Source organism: Peromyscus eremicus, chromosome 6 (assembly GCF_949786415.1).
Source record: "Peromyscus eremicus chromosome 6, PerEre_H2_v1, whole genome shotgun sequence".
In the NCBI taxonomy this organism is placed as follows: Eukaryota; Metazoa; Chordata; class Mammalia; order Rodentia; family Cricetidae; genus Peromyscus; species Peromyscus eremicus.
In genome coordinates, this window is record NC_081421.1 from 29,175,459 (window position 1) to 29,202,643 (window position 27,185).

The window sequence follows — 27,185 nt, forward strand, 5'->3', positions numbered from 1 at the left end:
TTATTATGGAACAGATAAGGCAAATTTAAGAAGATGATCTAGACCAGAATATTCCAAAGCCATGGTATGTACATTAACTATTGTCATTTCCTCAGAGCTCAGGCTGTTTACTTCCTTGGTTATAAAAATAAATGGCAAATGATTTTAGAGACTTAGGAGTTTAGGAAAATAATGTCCACAGCTAAATTATTACTAACCAAAGGTCAGAGCTGATAATAAATCAATCACTAGTTATTTACTACACAGTACATTTTACATTTAAAAGCCTATATTGACCAATTCTTCTCAGTAATGAAAAAAGAATCCTTCATAATCTTTGTTCCATCCATTCCCCAAGTCTAACTAAAATGAAAAGAAAGAGCTCAAGTACAGACTAGCTTGCAGAGACTAGCAGATGGGATGTGGAGGCAGCAATTGCAGCCATTGTGTGGAAGAAGGAAAGTCATGGGGAAGAGGCTATTGAGGCAGGCAACCAAGAAGGGATTTCTTTGGGGAGACAGTGGATTTTCCCAAGAGCAAACAGCTAAGTTCCTAAGCACAGTCTTTGCCAAACTTAGAACTTTATGTTTCTGGGGAGCTTTGAAATGCAGACAGCAGTGAGAAATGGAGAACAGGATGGTTGCTTTTCAGTCACTAGACAAGAATTCACTTTTAGATCTCAGGGGCCACTCAGATAATTGCTCACTTGCCACATGAAATTTTCCTTCTGGAAATATTCATGTGCATGAGCAGAGGAGAAGGGTGAAGAAGAACATTAAAAAGAGGTTAAATATACCCTCCACGTGGAAAGATAACACAGATTTTTTTTCTTGGAGAAAACAAATGGCTCAAGAAGACTTCCATATTTGAACAGAGATTTGGATCTATTCTCTCCAAACAAACAAACATGCCAGTCATCTCTGTTCTCTACCAGAAGATGGTCTCTCACTTCACACCAACCCTGACACACAAACACCATCACCAGTTAGCTGTTTGGTGCTTTGTTTCAAACTTATAAATGAATAGTCAAGGATGGTATTAGAAGGACATTCCTAAAATGAAAGAAACACAGAAGCAAGCAGTCAGAAAATAAACATCCAGGAAAACCTATGGTTTAAGAGGATAAGAGTAAATAGGATCTGGAGAGATGGCTTGGTGGTTAAGAGTAAACAGTGCTCTACCAGAGGACCGGAGTTCAGTTCCTAACACTCACACAAGGCAGTTCACAACTGCCTGTAATTCTAGCTCTGGGTATCTAATGTCTTATTCTGACATTCCAGGGAAACTGTAGGCATGTCAACTCCACATATGTGTATATGTACACACACACACACACACACACACACACACACACACACACACACACTCACACACCAACAAAAACGAAAACACTAAGTCAATGGCTACACCTTTTTATATGTATATCAGCAGATATAAAAGTACTACAGACATGCACCTATATAATTTAACTAGGAGAACATAAACAGAAATATTTACAAGCCAGTTATACTTCTTAAAAAATAATGGGTTCCAAAAATAATGCAATAAAAAAGCTGAAGAAATGAAAAAGCAGATAACAGATGGAGAATGGTACACTTGTATGAGATATTCCATCTAGGAGCATAAGAATTGACTAATGAAAGTTCCAGAAAGAGAAAACAGTGTCAAGGATGATTCCATTAATAACAAAGTATAAAGGGTGTGTGTTCTGGATTAACAGAATCAGCCAAATGTATACAACAAACAAGTGAAAAACATCTCACACCAAGACATAATATTGAGAAACTACAGGAGACAATGTGCAAAGAAAACTGTAAAAATCTTCTAAAAATATTGGTCATATTTTGCTACCAGTAAATGTAGGCACCAATGAGATCTAGAATGAAACAATTAGCAGCTTATAATATGATCAATATTTATATAGTTATATAAACATGAAATGTTAATTTAATAAAAACAAGTGACATAAGTTGTAGTAGGTTGAAGCAAAATGAAAATTCTTCCTAGATAATACCAGTGAGATGGAGATCTGAAAGCTAGTAGAATACTTAGAAGAATGGAGTTTGTCTTCTAGAATTCTATAACCTGTCATATAACCAAGTAGTTAAGATTTCGAGAAGTTAATGAAGGATATTAACCATAAGAAATAACTAGTCATGTGATTGAGAAAACAGAGGACCCACTGAGAGAGACACAGAAGCATCTCCTGGGGTGATGGTGCAATAGACATATTTGCCCAAATAATGTTCTGCACACATTCAGAAGGAAGCCAAGATCGGGTTAATAGTAGCTGATTGTCCCTTAGGGGTGGTCCATAAGGGGAAACCGCCATTAAGTTCCTTCATGGTTTTGACCGTGTTGAGATAATTCTATCTGAAAGTTTTCAACTGAATTAAAATGACAAACACGGGAAAGTAAACAAGAAAAAAAGATGGATCAATTATTGACTCCACAAAAATAGAGAAGAATGCAATCATATAGACAAAACAGTTTATATATGGTCAATATTTGTATAATTACATAAACACTGTACACAAATTTGACTTTAAAAATCCAACATGAGTTGTAAGATGAAAGGCAAAGAAACTACAAGTAAACATGGACTGAGAAAGACTAAGAAGCCCAAGTCTCACATTTCACAACAAAAAGGCAGATTAAAATGAAACAGAAATGTTAGGTTTAGGGCTGGGGAGGTGGCTCACAGGACACAGTGCTTGCCGTGCAAGCGTGAGAAGCAGCACCCACACAGAGGCTGGGTGTGGTGACTCATCCTGAAAAGCACTGCTGGGAAAAGGGTGGAGACAGGAGAACCTCAGAAACTCACTGGCCAGCCCGTCTATTAGAAATAGTATGCTCCATGTTCAGCATGATAGGCCCTGACTTTAAAACAAGGCCATGAGCAATGGTCAAATATACTCAATGTCAATTTCCGGCCTCTGTATGTGAACACACAGGTGTATGCACCGGCAAATACGTGTGACCAAACATGTATCTCCCACAACTTTCTCTTACATACACATACATACATACTGGCTAATCAGCATTTTATTAAACCAGTGTACAAGGGCATTATCCCACAGCAAGCAGAATTTGTCAAAGTAAATGTCTGAGGGATCAAAGGAATGGACTGAGGGTACATGGAAGCTTGTAGAAGTCAAAGGGAAAGTGCTGTGGAATGTCATTCTGGATGCAGAGAATGTGTATTATTCTGATTGGTTGATAAATAAAATGCTCATTGGCCAGTAGCCAGGCAGGAAGTATAGATAGGGTGAGCAGACTAAAGGAATGCTGGGAAGAGGAAGAGCAGAGTCAGTAGTCACCAGCCAGACACAGAAGAAGCAAGATGTGAAGGCAGAACTGAGAAAAGGTACCAAGTCACGTGGCTAAACATAGATAAGAATTATGGCTTAATTTAAGTGTAAGAGCTAATCAGTAATAAGCCTGAGCTAATGGCTGAGCAGTTATAACATGAAGCCTCTGTGTGATTATATTATAAAAGGTTGCAGGACTGTGGGTGAGAGATTTGTCCCAACTGTGGGCCAGGTGGGGCACAGAAAAACTTCCGACTACATGTGGTGATATTTTATCTGTGTCCTCCAATAAAATTTATCTGAGGATCAGAGGAAAAAGCCAGCCACTATATTAAACATAGAAGTTAGGCAATGATAGTATATGCCTTTAATCTTATCACTCGGGAAGCAGGGATCTGTATGGATCTCTGTGAGTTCAAGGCCACACCGGGAAGAGAGCTAGGTTCTGTTCACATACCTTAAATCCCAGCACTAACCATAAAGGTTTGGAGGTCTGTACAGACAGACAGGAAGTGACAGAGCTGTGCTGGAAGAGGAAGTGATGTAGCTGGGTGGAGAGGAAATGAGTTGGCAGAAGAGAAAGGCATATAGGTGTGGGTATACAGGAAGTAGGTCTCTTTAGAAGCTGCGGAGTTGGTGAGGTGAGGTTAGCTTTGGCTTTTCCTATTCCTCTGATCTCTGAAGTTTTAACCCTGATATCTGGATATCTGGCTCCGGGTTTCTTATTTAGTAAGACCTTTTAAGATTTGTGTTACAATAGCAGAATATCATTAGGAATCATTTCATTGACTTTTTTAAATTTTTTTTGCCAGTCATGTTTGGCTCTATCCTGGGTCTCTGGGATACCCAGCCTCTGGTTCCTGGCCATTCAAGCAGTGTCAGGCATGGGCTCCCTCACATAGCATGGGACTCAAGTTGAACCAATCAATGACCACTTCCACACATTCTGCAATACCATTACCCCAGCATATTTTGCAGACAGGACAAATTGTTGATCGAAGGTTTTGTGGCTGGTTAGTGTTCCAGTCCCACTGCTGGGAGCCTTGACTGGTTATAGAAAATAGCCAATGCGGGCTCTGTATCCCACATTACTAGGAGACTTTACTAGGGTCACTCTAGTAGATTCCAGGGAGTTTCCATTGCACTAGAAATGACTGAATGTGGCCGACACTTGGTGATGTAGAAGCCTATAAATGCATAAAATTTTAACAAGAAGATTGCCCAAACAAGACCTGCACAAGGACAGCAGAGTCAACATTCTAATGTGGATGGGGAAACCTCACGAGATCCTACCTGTAGCTGAAGAACAACAGCAATTAAGGGCTGCTAAGGGAGGGAGAAGCAGTTTTCTGCAGGGATAGGTCTCCAGATAGGTTATACAGTCCTAAGTGGTTACACACACACACACACACACACACACACACAAAGATGTCAGGAAGGTGAGTGGGAGGGACTTTGGGAGGAGTTGAACTCAGCATGTGGGGTGATGTAAATACATTCTTTATGTATGAAATTCTCAAAAGGTATTAAAAATAAAACAACAATAATCAATTCTAAAAAGACTAAAGATAGTTTCCTGGCATCTCCTAAAATTGCTAAGTGTTGTTAGCACAACATAAAATATACATGTCAGGGAATTCTCCCCCATAATATGTTCACTTTTCTTCTGTGCCTGAACGTGTCACAAGCTGTTTTTTTTTTTTCCAACACATCTAAGTTTTTCACTCCAAGGAGACAGTCCATGTATAAGAATTTATCATCAGAAGTGTCAGGAGGTGGTGGTGCACGCCTTTAATCCCAGCACTCAGGAGGCAGAGCCAGGCGGATCTCTGTGAGTTTGAGGCCAACCTGGTCTACAGAGTGAGATTCAGGACAGGCACCAAAACTATACAGAGAAACCTTGTCTCAAAAAACCAACCCCCCTCAAAAAAAGATTTTATTATCAGTTTGGAAAGAAAAGACGTTTCATATTAACAAGCTTGAGGGTCTAGAAATACCCCTAATGTATAGCAATTGGTTTTCACACTGTGATGTAACAAAACAAGCAAATGAGTAAATCTAATATTCTTCACCTAGTGATCAGCAGGAAAGGCTACCAAATGATTGCAAATAATATGAGTTTTATGACAGAATTTGTTCGGTCAATGAGAGAATTTGTCTTGTTCATCAAGTTACTGCTCACACATTAACAGTTGTGGAATTCTTAGGTCAATAAATAAACCCCTGGTCGTAGCATATTACTAAACACAAAGATTTCATTTTATTAGAATTGTATTAATTGAAATAAAGGCAAACATCTTTTTCAAGGAAAAAAATCTGTTACGTTTCTGATCCCACCATAGGGTATTGTCAGGGCCCACAGAGGCTCCCTGGTAAGGCCTTACTCAGGGTCAAAGAATCTGAGCTTGCTTTACCCAGCAGGGCTGCATAATGGGAAGACTTGGCCAAGGGCATGGTTACCAGGTGTTTTGAAGGGTCTACACTTGGCTGTACGCTGTGCTTTGATCTTGAAAGGAGGAGGTCTTTTGCCTCCCCTCTTGCTGGTGTATAAAAATCCCATTTGAATAAAAGAAGAGGCAACTGGGTGTTGTCCCAGGGCCCTCCCAAAGCTGTCCTGTATCTCTGTCTTTCCATCTCTGCCTATATATCTACCTAATACTTCCTCATTCCTCTCTCCTCCCCCCAAGAACCCTTTGACAGGTTGGAGCTGGACACACACAGGGTACCTAAGGTGCAGAATATTCCACGATATTCTCAGTCATTACAACGAATTTCTTGGAAATTAGTCTTTCCCTATGAAGTCTATCTCACGTGTTTGAGGCTTGTGGTTTTATTTGGAGCATCAGTTTTCATTTCCCCTCTTAGTGCAGCCCCAAATGCATTCCTTACTGAAGCTTCAGCTCAGCTCCTTGTCCTCCAGCCTTGCCCCAGGTTTGCTGTGATCAATATGCTTGTGTGGTTCAGGTGGCTCATCTTCCCTCCCTGAACCCTGCCATGTTTTCCCTGGACACATCAAGGACATTCACATCCTGGCAGCTCCTCCCACACACTGTTGAAGCAAAAACATGAATAGATTGGAAATTTAAGGACAATAAACAACAAACAGACCTTCTATATTTTCCCTTTTATCCATAAAATAAAAAAGAAGATATGCAGTCAGAATCCTCCAGAATAGCCTCACCACAGAGGGGCACAGGGGCATAGTACCCCAGTGTAACTTCACCAAGAATGGAGGGACAGATGCCATCTCTCCTATAATAACAGGGACAAGTCTGTATGATAGTGCTTATTCTTATTCTTTACTATATTCTTAAAATTATGTGTATGAGAGAGTATCTGTGCATGAGTATGTCTCTGTGTAAATGTATAAGTGTTGTACATATGAGAATATGTGAGTTGTGTGTATTTATATGTGTGTATGTGAGTATGTATGTATGATTGTTTGTGTTTGTGGGTCAGTGTGTATGAGAGTATGTGTGAGTGTGTATGTATAAATGTGTATCTAAGTGTCTGAGTTTGTGGGTGAATGTGTACGTGTAAATGTGTGTGAGCATATGTGTGACTGTGTGTGTGAGTGTGTAAGCATGTGAGAGTGTGTGTGCTGTGGGATGTATGGCAAATGTGTTGCTAATTAATCAATAAAACACTGATTGGCCGTTGGCTAGGCAGGAAGTGTAGGCGGGGCAAGGAGGAGAATAAAGCTGGGAAGTGGAAGGCTGAGTCAGAGAGACACTGCCAGCCGCCACCATGACAACCAGCATGTGAAGATGCCGGTAAGCCACCAGCCATGTGGCAAGGCATAGATTAATGGAAATGGATTAACTTAAGCTGTAAGAACAGTTAGCAAGAAGCCTGCCACGGCCATACAGTTTGTAACTAATATAAGTCTCTGTGTTTACTTGGTCGGGTCTGAGGCTGTGGAACTGGCAAGTGATAGAGATTTGTCCTGACTGTGGGCCAGGCAGGAAAACTTAAGCTACATGTGTGTATGAGTGTGTGTGTGTGAACATGTATATCAGTGTTTGTGTATATGTGAGCATGTGTGTGATTGTGTATAAGCATGTATGTTAATGAATGTGTGTGAACATTATTTATTCACAAAATGTGTGAGTGAGCATGTGTGAGTGTGTTACTGTATGTGTGCATGTGTGTGAATATATGTGAGCTTATGTGTGTATGAGCATGTGTGTGTGAGTATGTGTGCATGTGTATGTATATGTGAGCATATGTGTGTGAGCATGTGTGTGTATATGTGAGCATGTATGTGAATATATTCATGTCAGCTTGTGTGTGAATGTGTGAGCATGTGTATGAGCATGTTCAAAAATGTGTATGAGTGTATGAGAATGTACATGATTGTGTATGTGTAAGCATGCATGTGTGTGTTAGCCTGCCTGTGAGTGTGTGTGTGAACACGCAAAACATACATGCACTGTGTAGGTCCTGGGCTTTAAACTCAGGTCATCAGGCTTGGTGACAAGTGTCTTTACCTATTAAGTCACCTTACCAGTCCCAATCATGTCCTTTCACCTGTTACACACCTATGTTAGTGACCAGACAGCCAACACTCTGGTAGCTATGATGAACCGGGGCTCTGTGTAAATGGATCAATGATGCTAATCCATCAGTACAGTTTTCACAGTCCTTAGTGACTGCAGATTTTTCTACCTTTTAAGCACAAAATAAAGGGCTTCATTCTGACATTCCATGCATGGATATAACAATCTACTGTAACCACAGTCACCCCTTTATTGCTCCTTCTGTTTCCCCACTACCCTCTGTTATGGCTCCTTCCACATCCTTCTTAGTGTATCTTTGAATTTCCTGTGTACCTCAACTTTTCATTCAATGCAAAGATCACAGTGTCAGTTTTGTGCTAAGGTTAGGCTAAAACCTAAACTTCTGAACATCACCTTTTAAATTAGATGAAGTATTTAGATTATTTTATGAAATAGTATCTTTGGATTGCTTGTGGAATTATTTCCATCAGTGTGGGTATGACATTTTCAGCTTTAGTGTTAAGAAACATGATTCAACAACCCTTTTTAGAAGGCATTAAGATAAATGAATATGCAAATGTGAGTCTGCTCTCACATATGATACAGGGAGAGAAACCTACTTCAGATTGTATAATTCTTATGCTGTGCAACACTTAGAGGAAAAAAATAAGTCATTAGCCCATTGGCATATGGACTAAGCCACTAAGTGTAAGTGACAAGATTCACAGTACAGAAGCAGAAAGCACAGTCTGGCATGCAAAGACAGGCTTTGCACTCACAGAGACCTGCATCTAAGTTCTATTTCTGCTTCACTTAGTGGGTTAAATTCAGAAGGTCCCTTTACCTCTCCATATTAGTCAGGGTTCTCTAAAGGAACAGAAACGATCAACTGAATCTCCAGCGATGACCGTCTCACTATGGAAAAGCAGTTAAGCGGTCAGATGTCTCCGCAGTCCCCATCTTGTGTCCTGGAGGTTTGCTGGGGGATCTACTGGTCTTCAGTCTACTTTGGAATCCTGAAGAGGTGGAATTTTGTACCGGCCACAGCCACAAGACAGACTAACATCCCAGTGAGAGTGAGGGCAAGCAGGCAAAAAGCAACGTTTACTTCTTCCATGTCCTCTTGCATGGGCTGCCATCAGTAGGATGGCTGAGATTGAGGGTGATCCTCCAGCTTCAAATAGTCTGATTAAGAAAACCCTCACAGGAGTGGCGAGCAGCTCGGCTTTCAGTAGATTCTAGATGTAGAAGAAGTCATCAAACAAAGAGCCTTTTAGAGAGTGGTACCTACCGAGAAGGGCCAAAAGTAGGAGTGAGGATGACAACTGCTGGAGACAGAGGGACAGTCCTAAAGCTTGGTGCTGTTGCCTTCTTAGTGCTTTATAACTCCCGGAAATCCTCTCAGGCACCATAAGCCAACAACATTCAGGTATGAACGTTATTAATATTGCTTAAAATAACTCTCAGAGTTCAGCACCCATTTTTCTCTCTCTCCTCATAGATAAAGCTGCTTCACTTCTGAGGTCACTCTACCCTGACTCCTACAATGAACCTTAAAATCCAACAAGGGTATAGAATGGCTATAGAATATCAAAAATCAAATTAGGAAATGCTATTTCTTCATTGGGAATATACATTTCATCTGTAGCTACTAACATTCCACCTGAGTGTCCAGGTTGAGGCAACTGTCCATCACAGACCCAGTAAGACACTGAACTACCCATATTGCTGCTAAATAAAATATCCCTACCATGAGAAGCAAAGTCACGTGTGTCCCTCTAAAAAGAAGCAGAATCAATGTGGTGGTAGCTAAAGGCTAAGTCTTCTTCTGACAGTTACTGAGATATCCAAGGTGGAAAGCATCAGTGTTACTCTATCAGACATGCCTGGCTAGCTTTCAGTGGGTCACAGGCATCCCAGAGTAGCTACTGAAAGAATCCAACACATCTGTAGATGGGACACTACCCTAGGGTCAAAAGGTTGCACACCTCTGTCTGGTCTCAACTGATAAATTAAAGGTAATCTTTACCTTTATCTAATCTTACATTTAGGATAATGATACTTATTGATTATGGGAAGTAAAATTAGAGACTGTTTATTTGTAAATGTGCCAATGATCTCTTTCTAATATATGCATAACACAATGTCATTTCATTTTGGGGATATATCATGTAACAAAATGTACATGAGCCACATGTGTGATTAAACTGAATTCTATATTGAGAATTAAAACCAGAAAGGCCAAGCTCATTAAATCACCTCCAGAAGATACTTCACATTGGGAATTTTCAATCAAGTTCCCACTTCAGCTGCTTATTTACAACAGAAAAGGGTCTCAAGACCACTCAGACTTAAGAAAACAAACAAACAAAAATAACTAATGATATAATTATGAATTATTTGGCATGTAAACAACACAGAATAGGGTCAGGATTGCTTGAAGGAAAAGTTTATTTCAGCTGATTTCTTTTGCAGCCAAAACAGTGTATCCTTTCGTTTCTCATCTCCAATGTTGATATTATCATGGTTTCCCATATTATTTTCATTTTTATAGTTCTTTCCTCTGAAGTAATCCCTTTCTGGGAGAAAAAAGATAACCTAATAGATTTTCCTATCTTTAATTTTATAGGCTCTGTGAATTTTTAATGCTAATGCTTTAAAGAATTCCTCTTATTTAAATAAGATATTTGATAAAAAAAAAGTATTCTAGATAATCTTTCCACTAAATCTTTAACAGTACAGCTTTAAAAAAAAGTTATTACCATATGCTCTTTAATGCAGAAAGCAAAGATCTAGTATGGGACTGAGAGTCATAATGAGGCCAATCTCAATTCCATCAATGCTCTGTTCTATTAAAATCAAATCCAATCACATTCCTCATTTCAACCCAGCACGCCTTGGCTTTGAGGTATGTTCAGAAATGCACTTAAATTAGAAAAGAAACATTAACATTTTATCATATGAATACCACTAATGGCTTGGAAGATTAGCAGTAACACATTCTGGAGACTTCTGAAAATTCACTCAATAATATTCCCCCACACATTTACTGCAAAGGTGGGAGTTATGTTTTCCACTACCAATGCTCAGGAGGAGTTGATTAAAAAAAAAAAGAAAGAAAGAAAATGTGCAGCCTCATCATCAATGAAAATCCCTAAGCCAGAAACCCATTTAACACGTTTCCAGAAAATAGTTCTTCATTTACACCATCCTCAGCTAAGTAAACTAGTGGGAGGAGGGGGCATTCATGTGAGGAGTAGATCACTGCAGAAAACTATCTATGAGTTTCATTGCTTTTATTTTTAGTTTTAGTTAGTTGTTTTAGGGGTTGAGTTGTTTTTTCCTCTATAATGTCACAATAGGAATCGCATAAACACTTCATAATTCCAGTGTCCGTGTATATACTTTGTACAGACTTGTAGTCCACAGACTCAGATCATCCAATCATGAGTTGTTCAGTTAGAAGCCTAAGGAGACTGGTCCTACTGTAAACAGCTCCCAGCGACGCTATTCCATACAATAATACTACGTTACGGAAAGCAAGGAGGAGATGAAAGATAATTCCTAATTTATGGCAGGGCTGCATTCATTAAAGCCCATTTCCTTTGAATTAGTTCAGTTTCTTGAGTGACTGATTTATAACTACCACTGTACTAGACGTATTATAGAAACCTTGTCTTGTGGAAGAACTATTGTATGTATATTTGTGTGTGTGTGTGTGTGTGTGTGTGTGTGTGTGTGTGGAAATTTAAATGAAGTTATGCTACACTGACTATTACAATTGTCCTTGGTTGTCTCCCATAATTTAAAGGGAAACATCACACAATTCAGGTGCAAGACTTGAAAGAATCAAGCTGGAGTTGACCTAGAAGCTGCCTTCCCCAGGACTAGATCTCCTATTATCTGAGGATGCACTGTAAGCTGTCAAGGGAGAAGAACAGTTAAAAGTCCTATACAGAAATGAAGCAAATGAACCGCAATGCAATACCAGGGTACAGTAGTGATACAGATCTCAGGGTTAACCAACAGCCATCTAAGCAACTCACTTAACAGGAGGAAATGCATGCTGGTACTGTGAACCCAGTCAGCTCCTTGTAGCTGATGAGGTCATCGATCCAGGAGAACTACTGCCACTTTCCTAAACCAGCAATTCTCAACTGTATGCTAAATACCCATCCTACACCACAGATAAATGTAGCTCTCACCCCTCAACAAAGAAGCTTCCCTATGTACAGACCATCACAGCAATCTATGACTGGTCAAAACGTAGAACACAAAGTTCTGTAACACAGTTCTCACATCTAAGTGGAAGAAGGAAGGTGGAAACGCTGTAAGAGTCAGAATATCCGCTGTGAGATAGGTTTTTCCATATATGACATATAGGAATGGCACCTGTGAAATCCTAACAACCAGGTCTCTTAGAGAAGACCTGGACTTGGCAAACACCAGTTCACATGCCAGTTTGGATGGGGAAATCTCACAAGGACCCACACCTACAGAAAGAGCTACAGGCAATTAATGGCTTCTAAGAAATAATCAGTCTTTTGTAGGAATGAGGCCCCTGTCCCAATTCCAAGCAGTTAGCCCGAAACTCATACACAGATGAGCAGCACTAAATGGACTCAATGGGTTACATATATTAAAAAAGAACAGGTCATGAATTTGAGAGAAAGTTAGGGAGCAAAGGATGATTTGTAGTGGGAAGGGGGTGGGATAAAAATGATGTAAATTATAGTAATCAGCTATGAAATTCTAAAAATAAATCTTAAATGCTTAAAAATCAAATAATCAATAGTCTCTGGAAAAAAACTTAAGACCTTAGGCTCCTTGTCATAAGTTTTCCTGTAATGTTTTGACACCTACAGCATACTGGCCTTAACACAATTAGAATACTTGCAAAACTATTGTTTGTTTGTTTTTTTTAATTTTAATTTTAATTTTGCAATACAATTCAGTTCTACATATCAGCCACGGATTCCCTTGTTCTCCCCACTCTAGCTCCCCTCACCTTCCCCCCAGCCCACCCCCCATTCCCACCTCCACCAGGGCAAAGCCTCCCCTGCGGACTGAGATCAACCTGGTAGACTCAGTCCAGGTAGGTCCAGTCCTCTCCTCCCAGGCCGAGCCAAGCAATCCTGCATAGGCCCCAGGTTTCAAACAGCCAATAGACTAAACAGAGAATTCTCAACAGAGGAAACTCAAATGGCTGAAAGACATTTAAGGAATTGCTCAACATCCCTAATCATCACAGAAATGCAAATCAAAACAACTCTGAGATACCACCTTACGCCTGTCAGAATGGCTAAGATCAAAAACACTGAAGACACCTTATGCTGGAGAGGATGTGGAGCTAGGGGAACTCTCCTCCACTGCTGGTGGGAATGCAAGCTTATACAACCACTTTGGAAATCAATATGGTGCTTTCTTAGAAAATTGGGAATCCATCTCCCCCAAGATCCAACTATACCACTCTTGGGCATATACCCAAGGAATGCTCAACCACACCACAAGAGCACTTGTTCAGCTATGTTCATATCAGCATTGTTTGTAATAGCCAGAACATGGAAACAACCTAGATGCCCTTCAACTGAAGAATGGATAAACAAAATGTGGTACATATACACAATGGAATACTACTCAGCAGAGAAAAACAATGACATCATGAGGTTTGCAGACAAATGGATGGATCTAGAAAAAGCATCCTGAGTGAGGTAACCCAGACTCAGAAAGACAAACATGGTATGTACTCACTCATAGGAGGATACTAGATGTGGAACAAGGATGACTGGACTGCTACTCACATCACCAGGGAAGCTACCTGGAAAACAGGACCCCAAGAAAGACGCGGGGATCACCCAATGACAGAGAAATGGAAGAGATCTACATGAACAGCCTGGGCATGAGTGGGGGTAATGAAGGGCAAGGGTCGAGGGAAAGAGAGCTTGGGGGAGCAGGAGATCCCAGCTGGATCAACAACAGAGAGGAAGAACAAGGAATAGGAGACCATGGTAAATGAAGACCACATGAGAATAGGAAGAAGCAAAGTGCTAGAGAGGCCCACAGAAATCCACAAAGACACCCCCACAATAGACTGCTGGCAATGGTTGAGATACAGCCCGAACTGACCTACTCTGGTGATGGGATGGCCAAACACCCTAATTGTTGTGCTAGAAACCCCATCCAACTACTGAGGGATCTGGATGCAGAGATCCATGGCTAGGCCCTGGGGGGATCTCTGGGAGTCCAATTAGTGAGAATAAGGAGGGTTTATATGAGCGAGACTTGTTGAGACCAAGGTTGGATAAAGCACAGACAAATAGCCAAACAAATGGAAACACATGAACTATGAACCAATGGCTGACGGGTCACCAACTGGATCAGGCCCTCTGAATGGGTGAGACAATTGATTGGCTTGATCTGTTTGGGAGGCATCCAGGCAGTGGGACCAGGTCCTGTGCTCATTGCATGAGTTGGCTGTTTGAAACTATTGGTTTTTAAAAGGGCTTTAGGACCAAGCCAGTTTTATTTAAATTTATGAGTATATAAATATCTGCTAAGTCTTGTCAATAATATTATCTTTATATTAAATGCAAGCGCTGCATATGTGAATATACTTTTAAATGTTCAGTCAGAAATTATAAACAATGGGTAAAGTATGTTTAGTTTCTATAGTTGGAAATATTTAGGTTAAGAACTATATTCTCATTGAATGAATGATATGAAGAAGAGAGTGGATAAGATATTTGCTTGTCTGATCTCCTTCTCCCATGAAGTCTTAGGGAAAACATTATATGCATACATGTCTATATATTTTCAGAAAGATAGGCTAATGTGCATGCACAGGGTTGTGGACAGAGGAGAAGAGATGGGAGTGTGGGGAGAAGAAGAGGGAAAGGTAGGAGAGAGAGGAGAGAGGAGGAGAGATACACACACACACACACACACACACACACACACACACACACACACTGAGGCAGTTCTATGTGGCTTCAGAGACTTGCTCACATTACACTAGGTCAAAAGCAATGTCTGAGACTCATACCACAAGGAACAACAGAGAAAGGTGCTTTGATCCTGGGACAAGAGTCCACAATTTTGAATGTCAATCAGAACAACTGAGGAGTTGGGCTCATGATAGTGGGGAAAACAATGTTTTTACAAATCAAGAGCTCAGCAAAGGGGTCTTCTGAATGGACTGGTGTTCTCATGGGTTTCTGAGGCCTGTCCAACTGCAGAGCACACTCATGCTCTGCACTTGGCCTCCACTGCTTTTTTCAATGTTTGTAAAACATCTGTATGACATCATTCCTTACCTCTAACTCACAACCCTATTCCTTCTCATTAGCTGTCACACAACTCAAACTCTAGCTGGCTATTGGAGCTTTTTTTCCGCCCTGGAATCTAATGGTGACAGCAACTATTATTTCATATTTTTACATTTGCCATTGTCCTTAGCTTCCACTTCTTTTGTCATTACCTTTGTTGAATTCAAATCTGAATAATCTGTGACATACCCTTGATTAATTAATTTAGAAATAATAGTTTTCCTGCAGAATCAAGAAAACTGTTCACTCTTCACTCTGAATTACCTGTTTGCTTGTTTACTTGTTTGCATTGCTTTTACGGAACAAAACATCCGTAAGTCTTATTTCCTTAATTTTACATATAACTTGTACATTTGTCAAGGCTCAACCCTTGCTTATCTAATGGTACTGACCATTTTCTTGGGAATGCCACATGTTTATGACATTTACTAGCACACTTTAATTTGCACACAAATCCTAGGCACTAACATGGCAAGGCTACAAACTTAATGCTTTGCATTTTCTTTGCCCTACTGTGTTGTTGTGCTTACTAGTATTTATTTTACAGAAATCACTGATGATGGATACCAGGAACCCCAATGTTTCCAAAATTCTGTTTTGCTATCTCCCAAATCACCCAGGCTTTCACAAACACAGGAAACTATTTGTAAGACAAGATCAAGAATGTACAGCCCTTAATTATATGCTTTGAAGTAGCTAGACCTAAGATGAATAAGATTAATATATGAGCAAATTATTATCCTCAAATACCCAAATGGTCTAGATTTTCTCAAGACCATCCAAATCATACAAAGCCACACTGTCAATACAAAGACAAGTGGCCAGGGTTATAGGGCTTAAGAGGTGAAGCTGTCAAAAGAGCAGTAGAGCTGGCCCTGTCTCTACAGCACACCTGGACAACACAGTAGAGCTGGCTCTGCCCCTACACCACACCTGGACAACACAGTAGAGCTGGCTATGCCCCTATAGCACACCTGGACAACACAGTAGAGCTGGCCCTGCCCCTACACCACACCTGGACAACACAGTAGAGCTGGCCCTGCCCCTACACCACACCTGGACAACACAGTAGAGCTGGCCCTGCCCCTACACCACACCTGGACAACACAGTAGAGCTGGCCTTGAAGGTGTAGGTGTGGGAGATCTGACCCTGAGGGCATGGAAGGAGGAGAATTGGCCCCAACCCTTGCTTATCATTGCAAGAGATGAACTAGCCAGGGCAATGCTGGAAAGCTCACCCTGGTGGTGAGGATGAGGGAGAGCTGGTGGGCTGACCTGATGGGTGATATCATTCTATATGCTGTGAGTATATGTTGCTCTGATTGGTTGGTAAATAAAGCTGTTTGGACAATGGTGAGGCAGAATAAATTTAGGTGAGACATGTGTGAGAGAGAGACAGAGAGAGAGACAGAGAGAGACAGACAGAGAGACAGAGACAGGAAAGAGACAGAGACAGAGAGAGGAAGAAAGAAAGGGAGAGCAGAGGAGACACTGCTAGCTGCCATCAGGAGAAGCAAGATGTAAAAGTACCAGTAAGCCACAAGCCATATGGCAAAGTATAGACTTACAAAAATGGGTTAATTTAAGATGTCAGAGCTAGCTAGTGAAAAGCCTGCCATGGCCATAGTTTATAAATAATATAAGCCTCTGTGTGTTTACGTAGGTCTGAACTATTGCAGGACCAGACAGGACACAGGAATTTTATAAATGGCTGTGGGACCTTGGTGCTGGGTGAGCACAGGAAAACTTCTGACCACACTGACCGACCAATTCTGCAACTACCCAGGACCAGAACCAGGGTTGTGTGTTGGCTCACCCCAACATCCATCCCATCTGTGATCTGCTGGAGCCCGTGAAAGGACCCATTTGGCAGACCCAAAGCTGCAGGATCTCCACAACACAGGGCAACATCAGGATAATCAAGAGGAGTTCCAGTGAGGGCCCAACATCAATAGTGTAGCAGAAACCAGAGGCCTCAAACCAGACCAATGATTCTTTGCAATAAACACTTGAAAGTAAAGATATATGGATAAAAGGGTTTACTGTGTGACTCACTGCGTCACACTACAGCTTCCATGACAAGGTTGATTTTTCCTTTTCTCTCTTTTTTTTTCTTTTTTTCTCTTAAATTTTATTTTGCTGGGGTAGGGGAGGTTGCAAGGGCAGAGGGCAGATATGAAGGGATGGGGAAATGAATGGAATGAAGTTGCATGATATAAAATACATAAAAAAATAATAAACAGAAAGGAAGAAAGAAAAGAAATGAAGCTGGTGCACACAGGCTTTTAAGGCAGTGGAACTATTCTTCATGACGCTGATATTGGATATAGGTCATATATTTGCATAAACCACAGAAGATGTAACAGCAAGTGTGAACTGTGGACGCTGGGTGATACAGTGAATTAATTAGGTTTTTCAATTATAATGAATGCATCACTCTAGTGGAGGTGTTGATACTGGGGGATGTTATGCATGTGAGGCAAAGGGGATGATATAGAAATCTCTGTATCTGCTGCCCATTTTCCCCCTGTGAGTATGAAAATCTCTTAAAATGAAGCCTGTTAAGTAATATCCAAACATGGGTGGTAGTTTGAAGGAAAACAGCCCCCAAAGGGAGTGGCACTATTAGGAGATGTGGCCTTGTTGGAGTAGATATGGTCTTGTTGGAGGAAGTGTGTCACTGTGAAGGTGGGCTTTGAGGTATCATATATGCTCAAGCCATGCCAGTGAGACAGACTACTTCCTGTTGCCAGGAAGCCATGATTTAGGACTCTCAGCTACTTCTCCAGTACCTATATGCCATCATGTTGTACCATGATGATAATGGACTAAACCTTTAAAAATGTAAGCCACCCCAATTAAATGTTTTTTCTTTTATAAGAGTTGTCATGCTCATGGTATCTCTTCACAGCAATAGAAATCCTAACTATGACAATATGCACATGTTTAAGTATAGTCAGGGTGCGGGGGATGACTCAGTGCTGAGGGAAGTTGCTATGCAAGCATGAAGACCTGAATTTGAATTCCCAGCTCTCATGTGAAAGGGGGGACATGGCTCTGCATGGCTGGAACACCAGCTTGGGAGGAATGAGAGTGGGTAAGACAATCACAGTTTGAGAGCTCACCACATAGCCAGTCAAGATAAAATGGCAAGCTCTAAGTTCAGAGAGAGACCCTGTATCAAGGCAATAAGGCAGAGGCAATAGAGAATAGCAGAAGCCTTACTCAGCCTGCACATGTGCACACGTGCACCAGTACACTCATGTAGATGAATGACAGTCACACACCATATAATATACACATACTACATATTCGCATAAAAAGTAATGAGAAAGGAAGAAGTGATACTAGCCTTTTGAAATATCCAAGAACATATTTTAGATTAAAAACAACATCAAAGCACACAACACATTTCCATCCCTTGGGTTACACACAATTTTCTTTTCCTGATTGGCTGCTCTTGGAACTAATTTTAGGACAATGTGCTTGGTCATAAGACAGAAGGAAACTTTTCAGTGAAGTGAGTCATTCTTTGCTGGTGTCACACCAGGCAGCACCCAAACCTTCGGAGAACAATAAACTTTAGTTAATGTCATTGATTTCCTTGATTGATGTAAATTACAAATGACTCTATATCCTGTCAGGTATTTCTCAAATGGTTCTAGCTAACTCTGCATTGAGCCCCTGGCTCTAAAACACTAAGGAATGTGCCACGACCCTAACCTGAAGTAATAGAGTACAATCTGCCTTTTTAAAAATTAAACACACCCTACGTAATTGTACTCAAAATTTTCAAAAGGTTTTGTGCCTTTAAACAGCATGAGCATGCACTAATAGCATTGCCTTTTATAATTTTGAGAATAAAAACCATTTTGGGGACCTGAGAAGAAAGGTAGCCTTCAAGGTACAGGCCTCAAAGCAAGGAATGAAAACATAAAAGCTGATATGGTCTGCTTTAGACATCTTAGAATAGAGAATAATGGCCTCAGCTCCTGTCCCCGTTCCTCCTGTGATCAGAGCTCCATTTGCCGTTAATGGTGACACCTTCTATAGGAGGCTCTTTTAGAGGACATGGGGATTGTGAGCAGCCACAGAACTGAAACATTCCACTGAATGGGCTTCTCACCGTTTGCTCCTTCCTAGACAAAGAAGAAAAGGGAGCTGACACAATCAGCAGGTATTCCAAGAAACAAGTGACCAGAGATGGTGCCAAGTGGTATTGGGTAGCACAAATAAACAACAAGGTTCAGCACCTGGCAGCCTTGCTCACCAGCTGTAGTAACTTGGGATATTTTCTTAGTCTTTTGGAACCTGACCTTTTATTACTTGAAGAATGACAATAATGATTCTCACGTTGAATGTCTATGCTAAGCATCATGTGATTGGTTAGACATCAAGAACAGTGCCAGGCACACTGAAAGTATTGTAATATGATAATGGCTATGGTAACAATGAAGGAGATGCTCAGCAGTGATGGCCACTATTAGTAAGATATCATGGCCAAATATGTGATGATGAGTCTTTGGGGTGGGGGTGGGGATTCTCACTGCTTCCCATCCTCTATGGCAAAACTCTATCTCATCTTTCTGTAGGTGAGTGGAGCACTAAAATCCATCTGATTGGAGTCCCTTCTTTTTTCTTTACACACAGAGAAAGAGGTGGCTAGGTAAAAAGCCTCCTAGAGCAGCTGTGTTCTGCCTAACAAGGGATTCCAAAATATTTGACTTACTACATCCTCCAGGCACTGTGCTGAGGAATGACAATAGACAGATGAACAAATGCCATGTGTAGTCTAGATGCTCCCATCCTAGGCTTAGAGCTAAACCAAACCTATAGTAAAAGCTGTGACAGAAGTATGTAAAGAATTGTTTGAGAACACAAGGGGAAGAAGTTGAGAAAATCATGAGAATACAGAAGGAGAAGCCTGATAGGACCTTTCAGGTATAAAGTAACACCAGAGTTGGACCTTAAAGGGAGAGTACAGAGTTGTCCAATGGGATGCTTGCACAACAGCTTGTCATCATACTTACGCAGGCACACTGCCCCTGAAGTGCAGGGTTACAGACAGTCCCACTAAAGCAGCAACAGATGATTCCACTTAAGAGAAAGCGGAGGACAAGGACTAGGGGGAATCGCTTACACTTAGCTTTTGTTGATGTTGTTCCAAAGGTGACTTCTAATCAAAGCAGGCAGGATAGTGTGAGCAGTACAGAAGGCAATTTTGGGTGCTCATAACAGCTCAGGTCGTAGTGTGGTCACATTTGCTTCTTAGTACTGGGCAGGCTGGGTGGTTAAATGAATTGATGGTTGTAGATTGCTTTGGAAATACACAATGCTGAATAAATGCCATGAATTGCTGTTGTTCAATATTCTCAGGAGATGAACTTGCCTCCAAACAGCAAGGTCTCTGAAAGATGGACTGTATTTAGAGACATTTAGGAGCTTTCTTTTCTGCACTGAAGATGAAATTTTTAGCTAGATTTATTCTAAAACCATCATAATGCCTAAGGGTAATCTTTTTAAAATGCCATTATGACAGAATAAATCTGAAATTGCTCAAAATGCCACTTACAGGAAATGTGAAGTAAAAATGCATTAAACTAAAACAGCTTTGCTATCTCACTTAAAAATGTATTATAAGACAAAGAAAGCTTCCCAGAGGGGGGGTGGCTGTGATAGCTAAGAGAAAGTAAAAAGAAACAAATTAAAAGCTATCTAAACCACATAAACACATGAAGAGGGCTCTTTTCACAAGATGGGGGAGGAACTACTAGAGAAAATTCACAGTGGATTCAAATACTCAATCATTTACTATAGATTGCTCTCAGTAATACTTAGAATCTCTCGTGATTCCTTACAACAATTACAAGGAATTAAAAGAATATGAAATTCTTCATAAAAAGTGGAAATAATACTGATAATGTCTTATGTTGCTATAATGCTCTTTAGTTTGTACAGTAAACTTAATTATCTAAGTTAACACCCAAAGCACCCGAAAGTGAGATAGAACAGCTGTTACCTTTTGTCAAAAGAAATATAAGCACTTGAGGTATAGAAAACTACAAAACCTGAAAGGCTAGGAACCTAGAGTTGAAAAGCATCATAGTGCAAGGCAAGAAGATTCACAGGCATCTACACTAGTAATACAGTGACACCATTTTCAAACACACACACACACAAGTCCTGTTATATTGCGATTCAAAAAGCATATGGAGTTTTAGGACAGGCTTAAAAGAAGTAAAATTTCATAAAGAGATTTCATAAATCTCTTTGACACCAAAATATAATTAATATTTATACTAATTTTGAAATGAAAGAAAATTCATTTTTGGAAAAGGAATTTTACATAAGAGAACAGAGAAAGAGCAAGTTTGGGCTTCCTCATAGTATGCTTATAGTTTGAACCGGTCATGCTATAAGATGCTCATAGTATGGGCTAGTAATACTATAGAATGCTCATAATGTGGGCTGGTCATGCTGTAGGATGTTCATAGTGTGGGCTGGTCATGCTGTAGGATGCTCATAGTGTGGGCTGGTCATGCTATAAGATGCTCATAGTGTGGGCTGGTCATGCTGTAGGATGCTCATAGTGTGGGCTGGTCATGCTGTAGGACACTCATAGTGTGGGCTGGTCATGTTGTAGGACACTCATAGTGTGGGCTGGTCATGCTGTAGGATGCTCATAGCTTAAACTGGTCAGTGCTATAGGACACTCACCCTGTACTCCTCAGTGGTCAGTTTGAAAAGCTTATGATTGAATTATGATCTTACAGGCTTCGTTGGGGCCATTCTTTTTATCCTTTTTTTTTTTCTATTGTCAATCTATATTTAAACATCCTAAACTATGTCAGAGGCCATCTCCAACCTGTGAAAGGGTTCATGGAGGGAGGAGAGAGGAATAAGGAAGTATTAGATAGAAATATAGAGGGAGACCACAAAAAAGACAGAGACACAGGAAAGCTTCAAGATGGCCCTGGGTCAATACCTCATCACCCCAACTGTATTCATAATGGGCCTTTTATATATCAGCAAGGGGAGGGGCAAAAGACCTCCCCCTTCCAAGGTCAAGGTATAAAGTACTAATAAGTGTAGACCCTTCAAAACACCTGGTAACCATGCTTTTGGCCAAATCATCCTATTATGCAGCCCTGCTGGGCAAAGCAAGCTCAGACTTCCTGATCTTGAGTAAGGCCTTACTAGGGAGACTCTGTGGTATCCCACAAAACTCCACATGTTTTTTGTTTTTTTGTTTTTTTTGTTTTTAGCAAGAATCCAGTCTTACTAATCCTATAGCCTCCAAAATTCATGTTTCCTCACACTCATGCTTCCAGAAATGCAGCACACACCACATAGTAACAGTAGCTTACAATGAGATAGAAATGCCTCAAACTACAAATCATAGATCAGATCTCTCTGGAGTAACCCTTTAATTGCTTTTCCCCCTCAGAAGAACAAAGTATGTCAAACTATTTTCAAATGAAAACAAAAATAGTTATTATTCAAGGTACATTGCTCACGGGATCCCACTTCATCCCTCACCAGACTCCTAGACACAGATATAATTCTATCTGCTGCATAAGCTTCAGTGGAAACCCCATGAGAGCTGGTGTGCTCAACATTTAAACCAAGAACACTTCTTCTTTGGTTTGAATTATCAGTTAAAAATAAAAAGAAAGGAAAGACCATGAGAACATATGCCTAAAATAACAAACAATGTTGGATCCTGTTTGCACGCTATTTCTCCTTCAGGAACCATGTATCTCACTGCCTGTGTATGCAAATCACAGTCTTCCTCATTGAAACAGCATGAATTCAGGTGTGAATCTTTTCCATCTGTCTTAAGGTCACTATTGTATTCTCACAACTAGTGACTTCTAGTTTGGAGATAAGTAGCAAACACAATACAAAGAAACCTTATACTCTCCAAACAACCTGGTCATTAATATAATCCTCTAGAGCCATTGATCTCTCTGTGTGTTAAACAGATGTCTCAATGACAAAGTTAGTTAGATTATTCTTGCTGGAACACAGTAGCTGTGATAAAGGACTGAAGGGAGGCAGGTGTTCCTTTACAGATGTCTATCCATGATCTACTAGATCCATTGCTATTAGGCCCGTGGCCAGCAGAAAAATCATAGCAGAGGAAAGCTGTTCACCAGGTGGTAGTCACGGAGAAAGAGAGGGAGAGAAATAGAGATGGGAGAGCAAGACAGAGGGGAGAAGAGAGGGGTAGAAAAGAAGTCTAAGGAAAAGATACTCCTTTCAAGAATATCTTTTATCCCACAGAGACTTCTACTCGTACTTCTCCCTATGTCTCCATGACAGCATGGAATTATGGATTAAGCAATGGGTTAGCCATTAATTAGATCTACGCCATTATGATCACAGTCAACTTTCCCTAACGTCTGACCTCTGAACATTGCAATGAGGACCAAGCCTTCAATACAAAAGCATCAGAGTGAATGCTTTATCTTCAGTCCAGAACAGTGGCGTTGCTTAGGAAGTTAAGGGGAGCTGTCGATTCTATGAGGGTGTGCTGCAGGATTCTTGGTTAGTAGTTGTAAGTCTGGCACTGCTGTAGGCCTGTTGAGTGGCCTGTGGCCTGCTGCCCACTTCATTAGCACGTTAGCATGACAAGCAGGTGCCAGCACACCCAGAGTGTATGCATTTGCAAAGGGGCTTGGGGTTTTGACTCAGACACCCACCCTGCACTTCACAGACTAAGCTCTCTCCCCAGAAAGACCCTTAAGATAATCAATGCAAAAGGGATTTCCAATTATCAGTAAAACTGTACATGTGAAAGGAAGAAGAGGAAATTCTTGTTCTAAGGAACAAATGTTGCATCAGAAGAGCAAAGAAAGGAATTTATTTTCCCACAGATAATTCTTCTGCACTGCCTGAAATCTCAACCACATGTGAGAATTTATTTTCTTTGTCTGGTTTTGTTTCTTCCCTTTGCTTGTGTGCCTGCAATCACATGCACATGTGTGCCTACCTATCAGACACACACACACACACACACACACACACACACACACACACACACACACACACGTGCATGTATGTATATGCTTGCCACACATGCACATGTACACACACATACACATTCCCAATACTTTTAGGTATTATAGTTCTAATTAGCTGATTTCTTCAGACAAGTGCTAAACAATAAATTTAGCCATGAAGTTTGAGGTAAGTATGTCCAAACTAAATCCATAGTTTGTTTCTTTTCCAAAATCCAAATAACAGGTCTGATAGGCCCATGGAGTTTAACAACTTTCAGTATCTCATGAAAGTTTAAGCTTATTTCTTTGGCATTTAGGTAACAGGAGCATTCATTGGTAAATCATCTTCACTTCTGACAGCAGCTGTCATTTGGGGGTTCAGAAAACTGAGGCTATAATGAATAGTTTGCTAGGACTCAGGACTCAGACAGCCATTAAAGTCACGGTGAGTTTATTACACAGAAAGCATGCAGATGGACTCTGTCAAAGAAGGGCTTTGGTTGTGTGGAGTCTGGGGAGTTTTGAACCTAGAACTTCCATTTTTCTCTCCATAGTGAGCTGAAAGTCTTAATTTCATGCCAATGATGTCCTGAATCTCACTCCACAGCTCAAAGTTCAGAGGTTGCATTGGAGTTTTGGTAGGGAACATGGCTGCTTGATGGCACATCTGGTGGACATCAGCCTCCAGGCTCACTGATACGAACACTCAAAGGCCACATCCTACAGATAATAAAATAAAATGCAGAACTGTTGTTTCAGATAGTCTATGATGGCCTCCATCTTACTGTCTTCCTGCCTTAGCCTCCCCAGTGCTGGGATTATACGCATGTGTTGCAATGTGTGAGGAAAATGCATAAATTATTTTAAACAATTATTTAACTTCTCAGTTTCATAATAAAATATTAATGTTAGATATTAGTAAGTACAATTTGAACAAACTACCTTATAGCATGATATAATAGCAAAATATATTTATTTGTGTGTGTTGTGCTATGTGTGTGTATGGTGTATGTGTATGTGGTATATGCATGTGAGTGTACCAATACGCACAACCATCTACCTGAATGTAGAGGCCAGAGTAAAATCTTGGATATCTTCCTCTGGTCTCTACCTTATTGCCTTTAGACTGGGTATTTCACTGAACTAAAACATCAAACTAGCCATTTGCCTAGGCTGGCAAATGAGAGCTGATGTGTCTTCTGTCCTGACCCAAAATATGAGGGTCTCTAACATGAGCAGCCCTGCTTGACTTTTAACATGGATGCTAGGGATTCAAAATCAGGTCCTCACACTTGCAAAACAAATACTTTTATCCATTGAGTCATATCCTCAGCCTCAAAAGAACTATTTATACATGCAACATGATATACTTAAGTTCCAAAGGGAGAAAATATCACTCTACAGAAAGTAGTGAATTCAGCACAGGTATGATTTGTATATTTTTTTCTCACCTAAAACTTGCATGAAAAGGAGCTACTGTGTGAAGAGAGGAAAGACCCATATGTTTTATGGCTATCCAACCTCTCAGTGAACTGGAATCAATAGATGTAGGGAAGAGCTTAACTATCTGGAATGATTTCTCCTAGTCTCCCCTACCAGATAATTTGAAAACCATGAGCAGAGTTACTCTTTCTAGCTTTACTCAGTGGACCAAGAGACTGTATGGAAACATGTAATTTACCCCACATACAGCGGCCCTAAACATCGCTCTGAAAGCATAAGAAATCTGTGAGCAGTTTTAACACCGTGTGCCTCTGAAGCCTTGCAATAAGGAGATCACGATGTGATGAAATTTGGCTTTCTCATCTCTCCCTGTGAAGATAGAGGCAAATGTGCAATATTAAGAGGCAGCTGAACAGTCAGTGATGATCACATGGATGGTCAGCAAACAAGCACACTCCCAATCCAGAAACGTGCAAAGCAAAAGGACCTCCTGTGCTGGGAGCCTCCAATTGCACTAAGTAATAGCTCTGCAGAAAATCTAAGTCAGGATGGTCGAGGTCAGGCTGCCGGCTCATGCTCTCCCTCTGTGACAGCTCCAGGCAATTTCACCATCCAGCTGTTCTGTTTTTCAAAACTAAAGTAATTGGAATTGAACTATAGAGCTTTTCTAAAACCCTAGCAATTAACAGCACATACTCCCAAATTGCACTGCAATGGGAAAATGTCTATCAATCAACCCAGTGAAATAACACATTTTCTCACCAGATGTGAAATTTAATATCTTCATAACTCTCTGGATTTACCACTTATGAATTGTCAGCCTTGCCTCAAGCTCTGAGAATTAATGGACTACATTCCTGCTATGCAAGGATGGTTTACAGTTGTAAAATATCCCTCCCTCTTTTAGATGTATGTACCCAAACATTCTCTAAGATATAATCAGAAAATATATTAGATGGGAAATTTCATTTGTGTGTACTGGACTATGCATTCTGTTTGCCTAGATAAACTCAGTTCTCCTCTGAGTCCCAGCACAACATATTTTTGTCGCAGGAATCACCAACGTCACAGTGCCCGTAAATGAGAAATTACAGTGTGAAGATATAACCATGGAAAGTTTTTGCTTTATCATGTCCTCTATGATTTTCTAGACAGAAACTAAAACTATTCTGCTTCTAATTATATTATATATATGCAAATTTCACTGTTCATCTTCAACTAAGATGAGAATTCAAAGAATACATATTTTTATTTTGTTTCAACGGTTTTCAGATAGCCTCATTCTCATTCCAGTATTCACTCCCATTTCAAACAGATAAGCTGTAACTACAACTAAACTTCCTTCTCAGAGCAGAAGGAAACATCTACCGGCGCCACGACCTCAAATTTTGAAGATTTGGAAATACAGTCTTACTTCTGCTCACATGGAGGGACTGGTACATCAGTGAGGGTCAACTCCACAGAATTCAGATGGACTTAACCCATCTGACAAACTAATCTCTGCCTACTATGTCCCATTGCTTATGTACTGAAATGCACATGGTGCCACAGCAACAAACAGAAGCCTGGGGACATGGCAGGAGATCTGGGCATGGGGTCTGTGGTGTCATGTAGAGATGTTTC

The 27,185-nt window shown here is 40.5% G+C and overlaps 1 protein-coding gene and 1 long non-coding RNA gene across 3 annotated transcripts in view; both read right to left on the reverse strand.

Moving 5' to 3' along the window:
- The window catches only part of LOC131912994 (EGF-like and EMI domain-containing protein 1), a 615,403-nt gene that overhangs the window by 293,870 nt on the left and 294,348 nt on the right, over window positions 1-27,185 (reverse strand). The window lies entirely within an intron of this gene.
- LOC131912997 (uncharacterized) overlaps window positions 24,554-27,185 on the reverse strand; it is a 44,938-nt gene continuing 42,306 nt past the window's right edge. Inside the window, exon 6 of the long non-coding RNA XR_009379782.1 lies at window positions 24,554-24,839. This is a non-coding gene — a long non-coding RNA (uncharacterized LOC131912997). The remainder of the gene's footprint in view (window positions 24,840-27,185) is intronic.